The sequence below is a fragment of the Danio aesculapii genome, chromosome 18, assembly GCF_903798145.1.
Source record: "Danio aesculapii chromosome 18, fDanAes4.1, whole genome shotgun sequence".
Taxonomy (NCBI): Eukaryota; Metazoa; Chordata; class Actinopteri; order Cypriniformes; family Danionidae; genus Danio; species Danio aesculapii.
The window spans coordinates 55,998,631-56,019,949 of NC_079452.1; the positions used below are offsets into that span (position 1 = coordinate 55,998,631).

General features: G+C 37.4%; 1 protein-coding gene across 2 annotated transcripts in view; it reads right to left on the reverse strand.

Moving 5' to 3' along the window:
* The window catches only part of sipa1l3 (signal-induced proliferation-associated 1 like 3), a 173,462-nt gene that overhangs the window by 96,993 nt on the left and 55,150 nt on the right, over nt 1-21,319 (reverse strand). The window lies entirely within an intron of this gene.

A 21,319-nucleotide genomic window follows, 5' to 3' on the forward strand; every position in this document is an offset into this window, starting at 1 on the left:
ATTCAAACCAAATTGTGAAACTGTATTCATATTGCAATATTTAAATCGCAGGAAAATAAAATGTGGCAATGTCAGCTTTTTCCAATACCGTGCAGCCTTACTTGCGTATTTGTCAGAAAGTGATTTTGCATATCGAAAAGAGAAACACTTCAGTAAGAAATGATGACATGGCATACAGTTATTACACCTCCTGTGAAATCCTGTTCTTGAACTGATCAAATAAATTTTCTATATTTCCCATAATATTTTTTTTCTTCTAAGTAAAGTCTTATTTCATTTAGTTTGGTTGTAATAAAAGCATTTTTTAGGTCAATTTTAAAGTCAATATTATTAGCACCCTTAAGAATTAAGATTAGCACCCTTATCCACAGAACAAACTACTGTTGTCCAATAACTTGCCTATTTATATATAAAAATATATGTATGGGGTTTTTCACCTTCATTATATACTACAGTAGAGATGGGACAGGAATACATGGGGATCAGAGAGAGGGGGGAAGGATCGGCAAAGGACCTCGAGCCGGGAATCGAACTCGCCATGAGCACATCAGTGCTATATGTCTGCACACTTTACCACTAGGCTACTGGCACCGACTAACTTGCCTAGTTAACCTAAAAATAGAGTTTAGCTTAAAGTGCAGTTTAAAGACTTAAGAATTAAGAATCTGTAACCATGGCAGGGGCAGCACAGTAGCTCAGTGGTTAGCACTGTCGCCTCACAGCAAGAAGGTTGCTGGACCAGTTGGCATTTCTGTGTGGAGTTTGCATGTTCTTTCCGTGTTCGCGTGGGTTTCCTTTGAGTACTCCAGTTTCCCCCACAGTCCAAAGACATGTGCTATAAGTGAATTAAATAAAAATAAAGTAGTGTATGTGTATGTGTGTGTGAATGCGAGAGTGTGTGGGTGTTTGCCAATACTGCCTTGCGGCTGGGAGGGCATCTGGTGTATAAAACGTATGCTGGAATATGGTTGACGATTCATTCTGCTGCGGCGACCTCTGAAATAGAGATTAAAGGCTGATTTATACTTCTGCGTTGAGTGATCAGTGTGACCCGCGGTGGTAGCCTTGCGTGTAGTCGTGAATTTATACTTCTGTGTGCTGTTTGTGTTGCTCTGCGATAAAACTCCGAAACGCTAGCAGGCAGTAGGTTTTTATGTTCCTCTGGATCGAGTTTCTTTGCGGGTGTTTGGCTTTCCTAAAGCTACAAGTAGCTAAAACATGATCATTCAGAGGCAGGAACCGGCAGACGTGCAACAACTTTATTCGTAAGGTAAACACAAAACTAAAGTTTCCATCTGGAGCTCTTTCATGGGACTCGACACTTGTAAACACTTGCTCCAATGGGCTCTCAGCACTGCCCACACTCGTCACAGCTACCAACCCGACCAATCACAGAGCTTGAGCTACAAGTTGTTGCGAGGTGTACATTTTTTGAGTGGTGCATGTCAGCGTCGGCGAGGGCTATACGACTGCGTGAAGGCTGCTCCAGACTATACTCGTGCAATTGATGCAGAAGCATAAATCAGCCTTAAGCCGAAGGAAAATGAATGAATGAATGTAACCATGGTTAAGACAAATGAAATTAGTTATTAGAAAATAGTCCTTAAAACAATTATGTTTAAATATGTGTTAGAAAAATCTCTCCATGAAACAGCACTTGTGAAATTTCACAGGAGTGCTAATAATTCAGATTTTAACAGAATATCAAAATAACGAACCTGATATTATGAATTACAGCACACGAGGTGCAATACAACATCACTGTGTGAAATAACAGTAGTTGTGGCACATGTGTGTGTGTGGCAGTGCCAGCCTACAGGCATCAACCCACTGTCTGCTCAGACAATAGAGTCAAAGCCAAACTGATGGGTACGAGCTGACAGCTGCTGCTCTTGCCTTCGTACCGCTAATACGACTCGTTCTAGACACACACACACACATTTATACAGAAGCTTTGGAATGTCTCCTCGTAGTATGGGACATCAAAGGCAGCCTAAGCCTGATTCATAGCTTACGAATTTTGGGTTTATCTATCGCACACAGACGCGGCCTGCATAGACGCACACTGTTGTAGAGGAAAAGACAGAAAGTGTGTGTGTGGGTCCTGTTATTCGCACACACATAGACACTATCATACTGTAAGGACATGCTCCGGCACACAAACATTCCCTGTGGCGACAAACATTATGGCCCGACAGACTCCCGCACATCAATACTGATCAATTCAGCTCTAGTTCCTCTGCTGTCTGTTTGGGTGGAGGTGTGTGTGTGGGGGTATGTCTGTGATACTGGAGATCGGCTGGCATCGGTGTGCTGGATCGCGGAGCTACATGATATGCACACCTACGTTTGGTTCACACACTGGGCGTTTGATTCTATCGGTGAGAATTTACAGCTCTGACCGCCACTACAGCAAATCACATCACAGCCCGCCACTGCCTCACCATGACAACACATTACAGCATGCTCCACTTCATCCAATTAGGCCTGCCAAGACTCAAAATACAGCACACCAAGGCGGTGGGCAGAGAAAGGGTAGTTTGAGGTTACACACACATACACAGACAGTCTAAATGTGAACAGGCCAAAAGGAGAAACATGGATGCTCGTCCATGACAAGTGTGGATGGGCAAAAGCGTCTGTTGGGCTCAAGTTCATGTTACACTGATCAGATCTGAAGTATGAATGACTTCATATAAATTTGTTTGGTGTTGGAGTGTGATAGATTGTAAATTCAGTGGTTCTAAAAAAATCTAATAAATAGGGACAACTTAAAGCAAGGTTGCTACCAGAAGTGGTGTTTGTGAGGCCAGCAGGAGGCACTCAACCTGCAGTCTGTGTGGGTCCTAATGGCCCACTATATTGACGGTGACTTCATACTGCTCTGTGAGCACCGTCTTTCGGATGAGACATTAAACCGACGTCCTGACTCTCTGTGGTTGTTAAAAATCCCAGGATGTCCATTGGAAAAAAAGTAGTTAAGTTGAAAGTGTAGTGGTGTAACCCCGGCATCCAGGCCAAATTTGTCCATCATGGCCTCTTAACCATCCCCATGTCATAACTGGCTTCACCTCTCTGTCTCCTTTCCACCAATGAGTTGCTGTGTAATCCCTCTTTGCATTTCAGTTGAGATTAAGACAAACATTGAATAAAAATGCATATTTAGAAGCACTTCTCGGGACCTTTAAAATGTGAATAATCTAAATGCAAATCTTAACTGAAACTATGCATCTTTCAGGATTTAAATGCAAGTCTTTACAAAGTAATGAATAACTTGAAGGGAACATAATGTGTCAATATATTTTCTCATTGTTTTGTCACAACCTATATATACCCATATCAGTATCCATATCTACAGTGCTAATGTAATAGAGGCCAGCTAGTGAAGTGCTCTTTAGCCTCCTCATTAGAGCAACTGACTACCAGGCAAAGAATCGCCGGTTCAATCCCAGCTCAGAGCAAGTGGGTTGTGTAGGGCCGGTGACCCGGATGGGAGTGAGGTTTAGGAGGGCCACCTAGTGATGTGCATGTAAACCTCAAAAGGTGGTCTAGCGAAAGACGCTAGAGGCCACAGTCTTTAGCTTCCTTGTTAGAGCAACCAACTCCCATGCAAAAAAATAAATAAATAAAATAAATAAATCTGTTCAATCTCACCTCGGAGCAAGTGGGTTGTGTAGGACTGGCAGGTTGCATTGGTGCCGTGACCCGGATGAGAGTGAGGTTTAGGGGGGTGAGTGTAACGGGGCCAACTAGTGATGTGCAAGTAAACCTCACTCCTCTGACCTTAAAAGTTGGTCTAGCAACTGGTGGATTAGGACCAGTAGGTTACACTGGCCATTGAAAAACATTACAATCAACAATTAGAAAAAATCCCTGTATAAGTAATAGCAATGGTAACATTTACCTTAGCAAGTAGCAATGCAAAAGAACATATGGTAAAATAACAATTGAGTTTTACATATATAATTGGTAGCATAGTAGTCTAAGAAGACACTGCAGGTGCTGATGCTGCATGAAACTGCAGTTTAAAAATGGAGCTGCGCTGTGACGTTCCCTTGTTCAGTCACATTTGCAATTGAGAGCAGCGCATTAGATGGATTATTCAATCTGAGCCGCATGAATATTGCACAAAGTTGCTATTAGTGTGACTATTTCAGTCTCTCTGACTTCAGAAGGTTTCTGTAAATGAGGGAGACTGTAAATACACACACAGCTCAGAGTAGCGCCTGCCTCCGAGCAGAATCTGCGTGATGTAATCCCTTTGTTTTTCTGCCACTCTGACAACACAAGAATCTCAACTGTTCTCCTCCAAAGTTTGCTCTGCTGTTAAATTCCTTCTGGGTTTCTGCCCCAAATATATTAAGAGTTCTCTGCAAAGTAGTAAAGAGGAATTCCCACTATTACTTCAAATTGAGCATCTTGTAACCATTCCGGCAGGGGAGAAAATAGTAAAAGTGGAAACACAACATCCTGACATCGAGAAGTAACTGTGCCAGAAGAGAGGACTAAATGACAACCTTTACTGTTGACGAATGTAACTGCGAATTCTATATTTACAGATTGGGGGGTGTTAGTTTATGTAATATATAATAAAAGATTTTGAGATGTTACTGTAGGTCAAACTATGCATTCGTTTTGCTTGACTTTTAGGATATGTAGATTCAAAGATCTATTTATCATGATAAGTGTCTTGTGAACACTTTCAGACTGTTGAATAATTATTTTCTTGCATAGACTGATTGCCGCGATCAAGCATTCAAAATGGTATGCACCTCTACAGAGGTGATCAAATGTATACAAATGAGAGGAAACTATTTCTCACGATTTAATCTTGTATGGAACAAGTACTAATTAAGGTAGGTCAATCCCCCCCACCCCCCTAATCCCCCTGTAATTCGCACCCAGGTGTAACTGATAGGGATGCACACTGAATTTGGACAAACAGTTTAAATGGCAGTGGGCTTGCAGTAAAGAAATGGCAATCTGATGCTAAATAAGAATCAGAAAGGCTCTGTGGGGAGTTTCCAGAGCTGGGGGGGGGGGGGGGGGGGGTTACTTTCCTCCACACAACCTTTAAGATGCTAAAAGGAAGCCAGTGCTTGTGTGTAAACATATGCTGACATTCAAAGGAAGCAGCACAAAGGATGCTGGAAGGAGCAAGGCATTTCCAACATGAGGAGTGGGGCAAAGAAACCTGACAAGATTATTGATTTACCACAATGAATCTTGAATAATGAAATCTACATTTCCATTTTCCATTAAGCCCAAAAATAAAACCCAAAATAAAGCTAGGTTTAATCAATTTGTGTAGTAAGGAAACTGAACTCAGTATGATTATATTACATGCACACCTATATATTGACACATCAGTTTACATGCAAGTCAATAAACCAACAACATTAGTACATTTTTCAATTTTGAGTTCATAAGGACTTCACATTGACAACCTCCCAGTACTCGAAAATGCCATGGGAAAACCTGTACAGACTCAGTCTTCTATGTCTGCGCCAGATATGTTTGGGGTCAAGAAAATGGGAGTTTCCAATTTATGTTTTCTTCTACCTGAAGGAAGTACTTCCTCTGGCGTAATGTTCCTATATCAGCTGTGAGGATGCTTTCCTGTCTCATACTTCACATGCACATTAAAATAAGCTGACAGAATGCAGTTAATGGTGTTTACATGTCAGACAAAATATGAGCAACAGACAAAAATCCAGCTGTGTCAATCAGTTTCTGCTCAAGTTGTTTATGACCTGATAAATGAAACCAGTTTAACATGTTTAAATTTATTCTGTTCATACTGTCAAGGTCACACATTTGCAACCTGGAGAGCTGTTTCAGATCTTATGGTAACACGTTATTTTGACGGTCCATTTGAGTATTAGTAGACTGCTTAATATCTGCTGATACTGCTCCTTCAACAGACATTTAACTGACTATAATAAACTTTGCAAGTACATGTCAATTTACACTAACCCTAACCCCAACCTAACAGTCTACTTATAATCTAATGAGAATTAGTTGGCATGTAGATGCAATGTATCTTCAATTCAACCAACGGCCATCAAAATTAAGTGTGACCAAGCTTATAAATTAATGTTGCTTTATTTTCTTTACTAAATGATGTTTCTTTCACAATTAATACTGTAAAGCTGCTTGCCGAAGACCAGGGGTCAACAAACTTGTTCCAGTAGGGCCGATGTCCTGCAGAGTTTCGCTTCAACCCTAATCAAACCCACTTGAACAAGCTAATCAAGCTCTTACTAGAGTGCTTGAAACTTCCAGGCAGGTGTGTTGAGGCAAGTTGGAGCTAAACTCTGCAGGGACACCGGCCCTCCAGGACCAAGATCGGTGACCCCTGCTGTAGACTAATATGCTGTGCTTCAAGGTCTTCCCTGATGTTATTAATTCAACGTTTTCGTTGTCGTCCTCTAGATCTTCTTCTTGCAACGTAGTTTTTGTTTTTGCGAATCCACCAGAGGCTCAAAGCACGTAGTTGTGGTCAACTCTTCTCTGCATTTCAAGTTTGCAGACGTATATGGCGAGCTAACTGCACAAACTGGTAACTGGGGGAAAGCCTTCCATACGGAGGTAAGCAGTCAGCCGGTAAGCGCAAACAGAAAAGGGGTTATACTGCCCTGTAGCATTTGTTTTGAAGATCAAGTGCAGCCATACGTACTTCAGGCTACAAAATTTGCAATCTCCAGAAACGTATATAGGACAACGTTTTCAGAATAAGCCTGTGTTGAATATCTCTGCATGTAGTAAGCATATTAACATGAAAGATGTTTGAACTTATTAGCTATCTAATAAAGTGGTTGGTTGCCGTGGTTATGAACAACAATACAAATACAATGTAAACATTTTCAAAGGACACATTAAAAGTTTAAATAATGAATCATGGTTTATGGTATTTTGTGTGGTCATGATCTCTAAATTCTGCATGTTTATTATCACAATATTAAACATTGGCATATGTCTAAGCTAGTAATATATGTAAAATTTAAGTAAACCTTGCAGCAATATTGTGACCTTAATCTTTTTATTCAATGGTTCTTTTTGCATATTTGGTCATATACTGTAAGTTGATGAAATTTCGATGCATCAATAGACAAAATGTTTTTAAAATGTGACTGTTGACAGAGAGAAGAGGCACAGTAATGCAGTACGGGCTCCGAGTTTGACCTCTGCTTTGAAACAGAAAGGCTTCAGCCTCTGGCACAGTCCAAGTACGGCAACAACTGCAACAACATACTGTACCACACATCAACAGCCTCAGCATGCCAAGATCAAGATCTCATTATATATATATATATATATATATATATATATATATATATATATATATATATATATATATATGACTAGAGAATAAGTACGCACAGAAAACCTCACTTTAATCTCACAAAAAGAACAAAGAGCTATATACATGGCTTCCTAAAAATAAATCTCTCAGTATTATCTCATCTCTTAAACTCCAAGCAGCCACCGCTCCTCTCTCTAAGTCCAAGTTCAAGTTCTTAGATGCGTGATAAAGCCCACACCGGTGCTAGATTCATACCCTACACACACACACACACACTACTGTGTCTCTATCACACCAATCAGAAGTCCTCATCTGATGTTGGGATGCACATTCATTCGCGCCGTACTGATATCAAAGTGTAAGCCATACTGTACATATCAGCTTTGCGATTCACACGTAGCAGCCAAAAAGCCCCAGAGGAACCTGCGATTACATAAAGTCAAAGTCTTGAAGCACAGAACAGGCATTACAACACACCTCGGACTGCCTCTCAATGACAATCAGTAGGAGAGCAGCCAAAGAGGCAATTTTCATCTATTACGCCTGATGACTAATTACACTCCTTCAGTTCCAAGAAATGCTCGAAATTATGCAACAGGAGATGTCAACCCTGCCAAAGTGAAGAGATATTATTAATAATCCCCATGCAGTTTGGCCGTTCCTCTAGACTTGCTCTTAACATGGGTCAAAGACCAATCTAAGGATTAGGTAAGCGTTAAAATGACTATGTATATTATAAAAGGTTTAATTCTTTAGTTGTTAACATGACAAACAGCGATTTTAGAAAATAATGTGACCTGATAATGGAATATTGGCTTACAGGATCATGTTTTTAATGGGTCAGTTCATTTTAAATCTGCACAAGTAGTGACATACAAGCAATGTCCACAGTGTATTCTCAAAAGTGTAACAATAGATTAACTACTATCCATTAATGTTTGACATCACAAAAATGTGTCCAATTACTATTACATCTGCAAATATGTTCAAAATGGTTCTTCTGCTACATTTTTTTAAATAAATACCATTTGTATTGACAACTTCTATGAAAAAAGCAGTTAATACTTTTGAAAAATGTTATGCTCAAGGATTCATTCATTTGATAAAAAGTTATGAAATCACATTTTATTTTTATATTACTTTTTAATCATGTAAATATGTAGCACTTTAACATTTAAATAATCATAAAAGCTCAATAATTTATCCAAACTATAAATATATGATCTCATAACTCGACCTGCAAGAGGGATACAATGCTAGCTTTAGCTCTGCTGTAAAAGATCTGAGTGTTACATCAGACAGCACCATATCTTTTGAAAACCATCTCCCATGTGACAAAAACTGCCTTCTTTCATCTGAAAAATATCGCTAAATTACAAAGTATGCTATCCATCTTAGATGCAGAAAAGCTAGCTCATGCTTTTATGACTTCTAGGCTAGATTACTGTAATGCTCTGTTCGCTGGTTGCCGAGCATCCTCTATTAACAAACTTAAGTTAGTGCAAAATGCAGCTGCCAGAATTCTAGCAGGTCAAGAAAATATGACTATATCACCCCAATTTTATCTTTATTACACTGGTTGCCTGTACAGTTACATATTGATTATAAAACATTGCTTCTTGCTTTAAATAATCTAGCTCCTGTTTATCTAACCAACCTTCTGTCTTGCAACAATCCAACCTGTTTTTTTAATATCTCTAAGCTCAGGGCTTCTGGTAGTACCTAGAATAGCAAAGTCTGCTAAAGGAAGTCGAGCCTTCTCATTTATGGCTTCTGAACTTTGGAATAGTCTTCCTGATAATGTCCGAGACTCAGACACACTTTCTCAGTTTTTAGTACACACAATGCATCACATAACGGTAGGACGCATCCATGCAGTTGAGTGAGTGGGCTTGACACACTCCTCCTGTCTTAATGCACCAGGCATTTCGTTAGAAATACTTCAATATTTTAATATTATATATTTTATAGTTTGTTTCTTTGTTAATATAACTCTAGGACAACACATACACAAATACACTTCATTAAACATGTACACATAGACATCATCGTATGCTGTAAAACTGCCTTGTTAAATAGGTTTATATAATAATAACTTATATTTGACTGTAACTTTAACTCAATTTCATTGTAATGCAATAATACGGACCATTTGTAAAACATAACTATTGTAAAAAGCACTAAACAAATACACTTAAATTAAGAATTGTCTTTACTTTTATGTTTAATAAAAAATAATGCATCCTGACTTAATAGATTTACTGACCCCAAATACACTACTTTTGAACAGTAGTGCATCAGCAATACCGCAATACATGTTTTAATGAGACTATAGTGTGGCCACTATACTCCTCAAATGAGATTATCCAGGATTTTGAATCATGTACAGCAACATTTTAAACATCCACCATCAAGACAAGAGTGTTTTTAAAAAGCAATGTATTACATGCTTTCAGAAACACAGTTCTTTTGTTTAAAGAGATCCTCCAGGAACTGGGGGTCTGGCAGGGTCTACCAGACTCGTGTTTGACCCAGAGCAGGAATGCAGGGATTCAGGCCATTTCCTCCAGCTGTCTGCCTCCAACTTTCAGCCAGAAAACAACAACACTTATCTCCTTTTTAATGCTGCATGCCCTCCACTCATTTCCTTACACGCTTTCCCTTGTTCTTTCTATTTGCTTCATCTCTGTTATTTTACTCTTTTTGAATACATATTCCCTCTAGACTAAATTGTCTTGCCTCTGATTCTCTCTGTAGCAAACTTCTGAGTCTATACCGACAACCACAGGGGTCCTGATAATGATGACAGCCCACAGGACTGAATTACATCCCCACAGCTGCTAGAACTACATCTCTCTCCCAAGAGAGCCAATGGACACGTTTGCAGGAGCACACATACATACGTGCGCACACACACAAGACAGACTGCACTCTAGTTGGCACACATGGCTACTGGGTAAAAAGGGTCACAGGAAGTGCTGGATATGTACACTTGTTTCCAATTATTGAGCCATCAACACTAGGCACTATGTAGTTATTTCTCGAATATTACTTTCAAATGCTGTCCACTTTCAAATGCTGAAACCAACTTGTGAAGCAGTACTTTTTTTTTTAATCCAATCCAATTTAAATCCTAAAGAGTTCAGAAAGCAAATTCAGATCACTTGAAAATGTGGGAACTTTAAATAGCTTTAGCTGCATCTTTTCATTAAATCTTTGTCCGATAAGGGTAAACTGAGATTTGAACTTGCAGCCATAGAGCAAATTGTAACGACTTTTCAAAAAGGGACTAATATCCAAAATATACAAAGCTCTGTGTAACTACTTCTTCCTTTGAAAGTTAGAAGAGTGTGTGGGAAAAACATTTAGGTCACAAAATCGAAGATACAGATTAGTCTGAAATATGTAATAATTTGTTTTCTAAATGTACTTCATTGAGTGTTCATGAACTCAATTATAAATTCATCAACAGAGTTTATCTTACACCCTTACATCTGACAAAGATTTATAGAAACTCCTCTGATCTTTGTTTTAACTGTAAAAAAGAAGGAACATTTCTTCACTGTTTCTGGTATTTTGACAAAATCATCTCTTTTTGGAAGAAAATACATCATTTTGTGCAAGGACTCTTTAAGATAAAATTTGGTTTACCTCTTGAATTGTATTTGTTATATGGTGGAGTAGAGAATATGTTGACTCTCACACCAAGCATTTGTTTTTAATCTTGGTCTATCTGGCAAAGAAATGTATACTTTTATTGTGGTCACCTCCTCAGGTACCCTTCTTTAAAATGTGGTTGTCTCAAGTATGTACGCCTTTTCCACTCGAGATAAACTCACCTATGACATACATTAAAAGTCAGATGACTTTTGGCAGCTATGGACACCTTTTTGGCATTACAGTAATACAGGGTTTCAGCAGGTTTCATCAAGTCATATTTAAGACTTTTTAAGACCTTTTTAAGAAAATTAGAAATTAAATTTCAGACTTACAAAGAGGCTTAATGCTAAGAAATCTTTGCAAAAAAAAAAAAAAAAAATCATAAAAAGAACCCATTAAAAATCCATTTTATTTTAAGGAAGATAATAAAACCATATTGGTAGAGTTAATAAATACATTTTATATAAAAAAAATGCTTTATTGCGGTATATTGCTGGTGATAGGATGGGTCTTTGCCCGATTGGTTAACTTGGACATAGGAAAATTAAGACCCATTACAGGGTATATGCAGGAATCCTAAAGATTATATTAATACCTTTTTAAGACTTTTTAAAGACCTTCTTAGAATATTTTAAGACCTCATCGCCACTTCAAGTTTTAATCAGTATCAAACTTAATAAACAGTTGTTAATAAACGGTTGTATTTAAATAAATCAATAGAACACAACCATGCAACAGAACTCAGATAAGCTCGGAAGAACCAAAGCTTGAATAAATTAAAGCAAAGGCAAGATTTATTAAAATATCTAACACATTTAACTTTACTATCTTAAAAACGAACATTTACATCGAGCTGCTAGCTCTTTGCTGACTGATTGAGAGACTCACCGAAAATTAACACAAACGAGCCAGTTTTGTTAATGGTGTCAACGAGCTGCTGATTAAAGTAGGGTGCCAGCCCAAATTTCATCATGTAACCAGTTTTGTCATTGCCACAGGTGAATGTCTTAGCTATGTCAGATGCGCCCCGGCCTGAACCAATTGCGTGGAACGAACACGCCCTTGTTAATATTAGGAGTAAAATAAATATATTTATGCTTATTGGGAGTCAAATACTTTGGATAACGCTTGATATAAAATTTAAGACCTCGTAAAAATACCTTTGAAGGTCTTAATTTTCCCATAATTGATTTATCAACTTTTAATACTTTTTATTACCCCGCGGACACCCTGTGTTAAAAATTATTTAAGACCTACAATAAAATATTTTAGCAAATTAGGGACTTTAAGGTTTAAAATTTAGTTTATGAACTTTTTAAGACCCCGTGGACACCCTGTAATAATTTCTCCTGATTTTCTATTCTATGGTGTATATTTTAGCTCCCAGCCTGACTGTATTATCCGGTTTACTGGTTTTTTATATTTCCCATTTTTTTCCTACTGTATACCTGAGACTGTATTTGTATGTGCTGATGTACTAAAATAACTGACAATTAATAAAAGAAAAAAAAAAGAAAAAAAATGTGGGAACAATAGAAGATTGGAGTGGTCTCTTCATTGAATTTGAAAGAATGAAGAGTATTATCTGCAACATTTTAATACAAAGAAGATGATTACACATTTGTAGAATTAAGTTAACAATGGCTTGTTTTCACTGAGTGGTAACCAGCAGCAAAGACTTTGATTTACCTGATGTACAAGAGACTCACTTTCTCTTATTTTGTCAGTTTGCCGCACACACAGTATGAACAATGGAGTCACCATGATGTCAGGAAAACTCAGAAGTGCTCAGCTTGTCCACACAATGTAATAAGTTTTAAAAGGGGAAGTATTAAAGGATTAAAAAACTGAAATAACAACATGGGGAAACTACATTGATTTATAGGTTTTTTTATCATAGAGTTTTTCCAATTATTCATCTGACCCTACTGTATGGTGCACATTTATCCCTGTTTCCACTGTCCAAAAATACTAAAATAGCGAACCGTACCCTACAACTTCATTAGTTCATAAGGGACATTTCATAAGGGTACAGAGCACAACAGTAGAGCACTAAAGCGTGGAGCTTAACTCACAGTAAAATGCTGATTAGTTTAGAAAATAGTAATTTGCACGTACAAGCCAAGGGAATGACAAAGCAGAAAGCACCATTTTTAATATGCAGCCAAAATATGACACTGTAGTAATATAAAACACACAGGCCAAGAATCAAGAACAAGATCTTCTGTATGCCCTCTAATGTTGTTTATACGGTTATAGGTAGGCCCACATAGAATCTGCACGCACAGAAATCCTCAGATATCCACAGATTTTTAGCCCATCATTGAGTCTATATGTATTTACTTGTGTAAATGTGTATAAATTTATATTTATTCAGTTTTTAAATTAATTTCAGTAATATTATTGTGATATAATAATGGTAATATTAAAATGTTCATTTGATTTATTTACAATACTTAAAATTGTAAAGTTAAATTTTCTGTCTTTTAGTAAATATATTATATTATAGATTTATTATAGATATATAATACTCTCTGGTCTCTAGATATATTATATTATCTAATCTGATTTACATTGTAAACATTGAATAAAAAAAAAGAAATGTATTTTTTAAATTTAATTCATATATTAATTTTGTTGTTATGATTATAAATTCTCAGCAGAAATAGCAAAAAATGTTAGCAGATTCTGTCTGGCCCTAGATATGGATATGTTATAGATTGTCATGCATCTATAACATGTTGAAAGCACAAGGCATGGGGTTTCCCTTATTCTATTTGTGTGTACTTCTTACAAGACTACATTTGAAATGATGAATAAGCTTGTAAAAGATGTGATTTGATAACAGCCCCTATACGTTCTTCTTCGATTGTTAATGAAGTCCATGTCAAGTACAAGTAAGGGTACTGTTGGCAGTGGAAACACAAGCCTGATCAGGGTGACCCTGTACCGAATAGTACTGTACTGTACTTTAAGGAATCGCTCAATGGAAATAAGCCACAAGACACCCGAAAGTGTCAAAGTGTCCATACAAAAATGTGTGTCAAGATCTAGCGTGATGCAGAACTTTGCAAGCTTTCTACCTGACTCATTTAGAGGACTGGAACTATTGGTTACCTGTTCCTGCAATTGTTGAGCTATATGTTTGTTGTATGACCTTTAACCAATGTTTGTTATTACATGATGAGGCACTGTTAATTCATTTGATAAGCACATCAGAGTGCACACATTCATAGAATCAAAACTTTTGGTATTGGTCAAGGTTGTAATAGTTTGGGATTTTTCATTAGTTTTAGTTTTTATTTCGTTTCGACTTTTTGTTTTCAAATTCAGTTAGTTTGAATTCGTTTTTAGAGGTACTAGTTTTTATATTTTGAAGTTGCTTATGGTTTTTATTTGGTTTTTATTTAGTTTTTATAAGTTTAAGTGTTTGTTTTTTTTGTGGTCAAGTTTTGTGTGGTCAAGATCTAGCATGACGCAGAACTTTGCAAGCTTTCTACCTGACTCATTTAGAGAACTGGAACTATTGGTTACCTGTTCCTGCAATTGTTGAGCTGTATGTTTGTTGTATAACCTTTAACCAATGTTTGTTATTACATGATACTAGTACCTTTGGCTATTTATTTGACCAATTCAGATAACATGCTCAAAAAGTGGGCATTGTCTGTTTATTTTCTAATTCTGCAGTAGATGAAGTGCAGTGCAGAAACATGATGTATGACTAAATCAGTGTTGACACTTTAAAAGATGGAGAACTAAATTAACATGCAAGCATCTTCGTGTATTATCCTAACCATGTCCAGGCATATACCCTAGTTTAACCCAGCAGAATTAATGTTATGACAGACTGATGCATACATAGATACTTAGCTGATCCCCAAGGAGAAATGCTGTGACTAACATTTAGCTAGAGGAGACACAGCATAGAAGGCATGGAAGGCCATCTGGGGGAAACTCATGCTGGCCTGTGATTGAGTGTGTCATCACTTAATGAATGTGTATGATGAGAGCTGTGCCACGAGGGGCCGAAGACACAACCCGTAACAGTAACACACTGCAGACCGCTAACAAGATCTGATGGACCTAGCAATGAAGACAAACAACATCCGGTGGAGAACAGATGAGGCTTGACAGGACACAGCGAGTCCTCATTGGCGAAAGCTAAAGCGTTACTTCTTTTCTTGGGAAAAACACAACACAAATCTTCCCCAGGACAAACACTCACTTTAGATTACAACTGGGTCAATCATAGATTAAAAAGTCTTGATTAAAACTTAATTCAAGGCTGCTTTGAAAATAGCAACTACAGCAAGACTGCAACACAACATTAGAAGTGTCAAAACATGGCATTGCCTTGCTATATTTACCATCACCATTAAGTCAGACAGCATTTTTTAGATTTATCAAATATTCATCCAAATGTTGCACTTAACCATTTATAAATAATGCTGAAATATGACATGAAATGTCTGCTTAATAATAATAGGATGAACATGGTTTGTTGGATATTAAAGCTGCTACATGATTAATATACACTTACTGATTTTGTGTGAAACCCAGTGCCAATATGGCACTGTTAATTCATTTGATAAGCACATCAGAGTGCACACATTCATAGAATCAAAACTTTTGGTATTGGTCAAGGTTATAATAGTTTGGGATTTTTCATTAGTTTTAGTTTTTATTTCGTTTTGACTTTTTGTTTTCAAATTCAGTTAGTTTGATTTCGTTTTTAGAGGTACTAGCTTTTATATTTTGAAGTTGCTTATGGTTTTTATTTGTTTTTTATTTAGTTTTTATAAGTTTAAGTGTTTGTTTTTTTGAAAATCAGGATATTTGTTAGGTACAAGATTCAAAATCATCTGAATAAATATTGTATAATAAAAACTCAACCAAAGATACATTTTTTGAAACATGTTTTCAGAGGACACATTACCATTATCATCTACCACTACCATCCACCCATCCTCAAATTAAAATACAACAATCCACAAGATAGCAGGCTTAAGTGCAATCAGAGATTAGATACACAGTAGTGATGGGAAATTTGTCTCTTTAACTCAAACCGGATCTTTTGTGACAATCCACCCATGTTTGGACTGAAAATACCAAAAATATGCAGTCAGCAATCATAATTTCAGTCGGTTAAAACATCACCATGATCTGAAAAGTTTCTTACGATTACGTTTTGCAAACCAACTGAATCATGATTCACTTACTCTAATTCCATTAAGACTTTTCATTATGAAATAAACTTACGTTTCGCCAGATAAGAGTGATTACTGGAACCGCGACTCATTTCAAATGAATTAGATCAATTTGGTGAACTAGTTCAACTGGTTTACTTAGAAGATCTGGTTAAAAAGAATGATTCGTTCACGATCACGATCACTATTGGGCACAAATGTGTTAAATGCATATTTTTAAGTGTCTGCTCGGGTCAACACTATTATTTAATGTGTCACCATGCTGCTGTCATGTCCAGCCGTTGTTTTGTTGTCGCGGAGGCAACAGCGAGAATGACTGGAGGAGGACCCCCTTTATCTGGCCAATAGCATCAGGATCACAGACCCTGATGTGCTGTATGGCTCAACCACCTGCATTTACAAAGATGAAAACGAAAGATCTTTTTGCTATAATTTTAGTTTGTTTCAGTTAGTTTTGTATGTACACAATACAGTTTCAGTTAGTTCTAGTTTTTTTTTAAACTCTCGTTTTAATTTTTATTTCAGTTAACGAAAATTACTTTTCAATTCTAGTTTTCTTTTTTTTGTTTGTTTTCGTTAACTGTAATAACCTTGGTAATGTTGCCTCATCTGATACTTTTTAAAAAGCCACAACATGATGGTGGATGCTGGACTCACTCAAGAATACCTTTTTATTGGTTCTAAATGTTCAAGTGAACAATTTATTACATGTTTAAAGTAACATGAATATATAAGTAAATACAAAACAACAACAACCTGAGTCACCTAACCATATACAATAATTACCAGCTTCAGATTTCAGCAATTATTTTGCAGGAATATGACCATATTTGCCTTCTCTGGCAAAATATGACACCTGCCATGGTAAATGGGGTCGCTGCTGTAGTATTAGTAGCTGGAGAGCCAAAATTATAATATAATATAATGTTAATAACATTACATTAGCCTACTACTAATCTGTAGAAATGCTGCTGTTGTCAGCATAGTTGGTAAACTGCTTTTCACTAGGGTTGATATGTAAGGGGTTGAAGTCATTCTAACGATGATGCCCACACTCCAGAAACTGTCAAAGATGGTGTATTCCTGTGCTTTCAAGTTTATTCCATGTGCCCTCAAACGTTTGACATGTTTCCCCAGTTCAATCTGTTGTAAAACACTTGCTGCAGTGTTGGTTTTATCAACAAAAATAAGGATGAAAATGTTCATTGTCCATAGCTTGACATAACAATACACTTGACAGGCCATCTGTCCTAGAAGCTGGTATTTATGGTATATGGTTAGGTGACTCAGGTTGTTGTTATATTTACTTATATATTCGTGTTTATTTAGTCATCCATCATCATGTTGTGGCTTTTTAAAAAGTATCAGATGAGGCAACAATACCATTTGAAAAGTTTTGATTTGGCACCAGCATCGAAATAAACCCAAACGATACCCAACCCTATTCATATGCTTCCCGCTCTTTTAAACACACACAGATGTACACTATCCCCCCCGAGGGGAATTTATGTTTTCAGATAAGCTGAGATTAATAACTCAGCATGAGTTAGGCTGCTATGATCTGAAAGAATGCAATACAGAGTTAATTGAACAATAACTCATTTACATGAGCACAAAAGTTTTCTTGTCTCCCCGTTTGCTATCTTGCGAGTCTACAAACGGCCTCAAAAAGTATTTGGACTTTGTCTCAACGTCTTTATATGAAACGTTCTCATAAAAAATATACATGTTATCCATTTTAAATCAATTCTGAGACACCGATGCATTGTGTGTGATACTTTTCCAAGCCAGACAAAGCTCACATGTGGTTGAAACTCATCGAACAGAAATGAACCCTCTTTAACCCCAACCGTCTAACCAATACGACCAAACGCACAATAGCATTGGTCATGAGGCATTAAACGAGGGAGGAGGGTTACTGTAGTCAAACAAAAGAGTCTCTGACACAGTTTCTCTTCTGTCTGCTCCTCTCCTTCTTTCCCAAACAAAGAAGCGCCGCACGCATGAATTTCGAAAATGCGAGAGAATGCAAACGCATCTGCATGTACGGAAGTGCCTGGCTGTGCATGTATTACTGCGTGCGCGCAGATTTCTCAATGAGTCTGCAAAGCTCTTGTGCTTTCACTAGCAGATCAGCCTTCAGTGATGGCCCAGATCGCTTTCCCTCCGTTGTGAAGATCTGAGTGGCTCTTTGTGGGAACAGGCTTTTCAGAGCTGTCATGATAAGCAGATAAAGCAGAAGCCAGTGCTGAGGATGATGGAGCCCAGTGATATAGATAATGCTGCTTCTCTCGTCCTAATGAAACGACGCCTTTCTCTGAGTTACACCCACTAACAATGCCAAGAGAGGGTGGAGAGAGGGGGAGAGAGAGAGAGAGAGAGAGAGAGAGAGAGAGAGAGAGAGAATGAGAGACAGAGAATGTTTTTTTGCATTTTCAAAAACACATTTAATATCAAATCACTTTGAGAGAGACAAAACCAATTATTAAAAATCTAAAAAATAAAAAATAAAAAAAAATCACATTAAGAAAAAGGAAAAATACAACTTTTTTTTCGACAACCTTACAAAAGATCCCTTTTAAAGACAGGATGCTTCAAAGGTCATATGATCATGCATTAAAGGGTCAGGAAACACCAAAACACATTTTTTGACATGTTGTCAGACTATATCTCCCACGTTGCTAAAAACACTATTAGGACACAAATATTTTGCTAACAAGTGAAAATTGGTTGTTTTTGCGTTGTTTAGAGCTAATTCGTTCTTCTAGTTTAAAAAGAAATTTTGAAACAACGTCACGGTGACGAGATCATGTGTAAATTCCAGAGTAGAGATTGACTGTCTGTACCGGCCAGTACAAAGTGACGTCTTTGAGTTTTCAGCAAATCTGTTTATTAATTCATGAGAAAGACTTGGTTCAAACCAATCAGCGCACTCAATAGCGAATGAGGTGCAACTTCATTAATATGCATGATATAGCTTCGAAGACTCTTTTTACCTGTTACAGTGTTCCAAAAGACGCCACGCTGTGTTGCCAACTGTAATTCAAACAAGTAGTAGAAGAATTGTTTGGAGACATGGGTCGTCAGTGTTGTGTTTATAAATGTGCCGCAACAAAGGTTTTGTTTTCAGTTCCCTGCGATGAGAGCACAGCTTGCGTGTGGACCCGCATGTGTGGATTACAGTGGTCTGCTAACACACAACAAAAATATGTTTGTAAGGAAATTTTTTTTTCACCCGAGAGCTTTTCAAATCTGGAAATGGTGAAATCTAGATTTGTCACTCGTCTCCTTTTAAAAAAGACATTGTTCCAGTTCGTGTTGATTGTCCTGTCTCTATGGATTTGGTAAGTGTGTGAACAACAGAGTCGTGAACCTACGCTGGTCTCAAGGTTCGGTTATGATTATCATGCCATCGATTCGGTTCAATTCGATATCTCTGTGCATCATTGATGATGCTTTCTATATACAATTTAAAATTTTACTTCACAGCACAACAATTATTGTATTAAAATGATTAAATATATTATTAGTAATACAATTTTGTCCTTTAGAACAAACAGTAAGATATATAAACTGTACCTTTAAAACATGAGCATTTATAGCAAATAAACAAATGTAAATATCCCGCTTGCTTTCTGAGTCTTGTCAAGCGAGTGCTTGCACCCCTATGATTGGTCATGTGTTCAACTGAAAGGGCTGCGATTGGCTCTAATGCTCTGCTGCTGTTCACTAATGAGTGACACTGATAAATGGCAGCGGCGATCACAACTACTCCATGATAGACGCGGTGGAGAAGAGCACGTGTCTGCAGAGCGAGTTGTGTCTGAATCCAGAAGTATCACTGTATGCGAGTTTCTGCATTTTTAAGTAGTTGGAGTGTTTTAATTCAGTAAGCTACCGTAATATAGCGCATATGAGATAAACGACGTCAGTACACAATAACCGTTATGATCTATTACTGAACCGATACCGAATTGTCTGCATTTGCATCGCAGTGCACAGAAGAAACAATTAATTTTGACACCCCTAGTGATCAATGTTCTTTGTTTATGTTTCTCCAGGTGGCAAAGTTAGTATCGTTAGCGGTACTCTTTCGCTTTTTAAAGATGTACCTTAGTCAAAATGATTTAGTTGCCAAGTTTACAGTAATATCACTGCAGTATTAGGAACTGAAAAACATCTACTTCCACACAGCTCTCAGATCCGCCTTAAATGCTGCTTTCCGAATCCCCATCTACCTCCCCTGCGTCTGTGTTTGTGTTGCTGGTGTGAAAATCAGCTGTAGTGCATGTAATGAAATTCCCCTTTTTATGCAAACCCTTCCCTTTTTTGCTGCTTAACACTCTCACCAAACAAAGCTGGACTCACCCACTTTCCTGACTTTTTTCAAATGAGAGCTGTGAAAACGCCCTGCTGAGACAAGGGGGTTTCATGGCCCTTTAATGTATATTATCAGTATCACACAAACAACTTGAACAATTTTTTGCTCAACTTTTTCTTTCCATGTGATTTAAATTGTCCTTTTAGCTTGACCTACTAAAAACTAAGAGCTGATACTGTTGTGCTTTTTTGCATGTTAGTAACAGAGAGAGAGAGAGAGAGAGAGAGAGAGAGAGAGAGAGAGAGAGAGAGAGAGAGAGAGAGAGAGAGAGAGAGAGAGAGAGAGAGAAAGAAAAAGAGAGAAAGAGAAAGAGAAAGTGAGAGGGCTTTGTGATTCATGTTAACAAGAAGAGGGAATTTTACTCCATTCCCATTCAGTCCCAGGAGACTCTGTGTTTCGTTTGAGATTGTTTCCTAGCATACATTCAGCTCTAACGCTGGTTTTTCTTCAACATTCATAACCAAAAACTTCAAAAAGAAAGCAATTGCATCAGTTTGCCAGAGAAATTTGCAAGAATACTGGAGAATAGACAATGTGACTGGAATAAGCGGCATCCACAGACAAAGGTCAGTCATTCCTCAGTAAATTAGAAATCAAGATAACCTTCTGAGGATGAGAGCAGAAGAACTCTGAAGATGCAAAAATATATTATACACACAGCTGAAAAAGATAAAACCTGAAGGAAATCAGAACTGAGTAAGAAGATGCTCTCCTTTTACATAAACTCAAAATAATTATATAAAAAAAAATAATAATAATAATGAC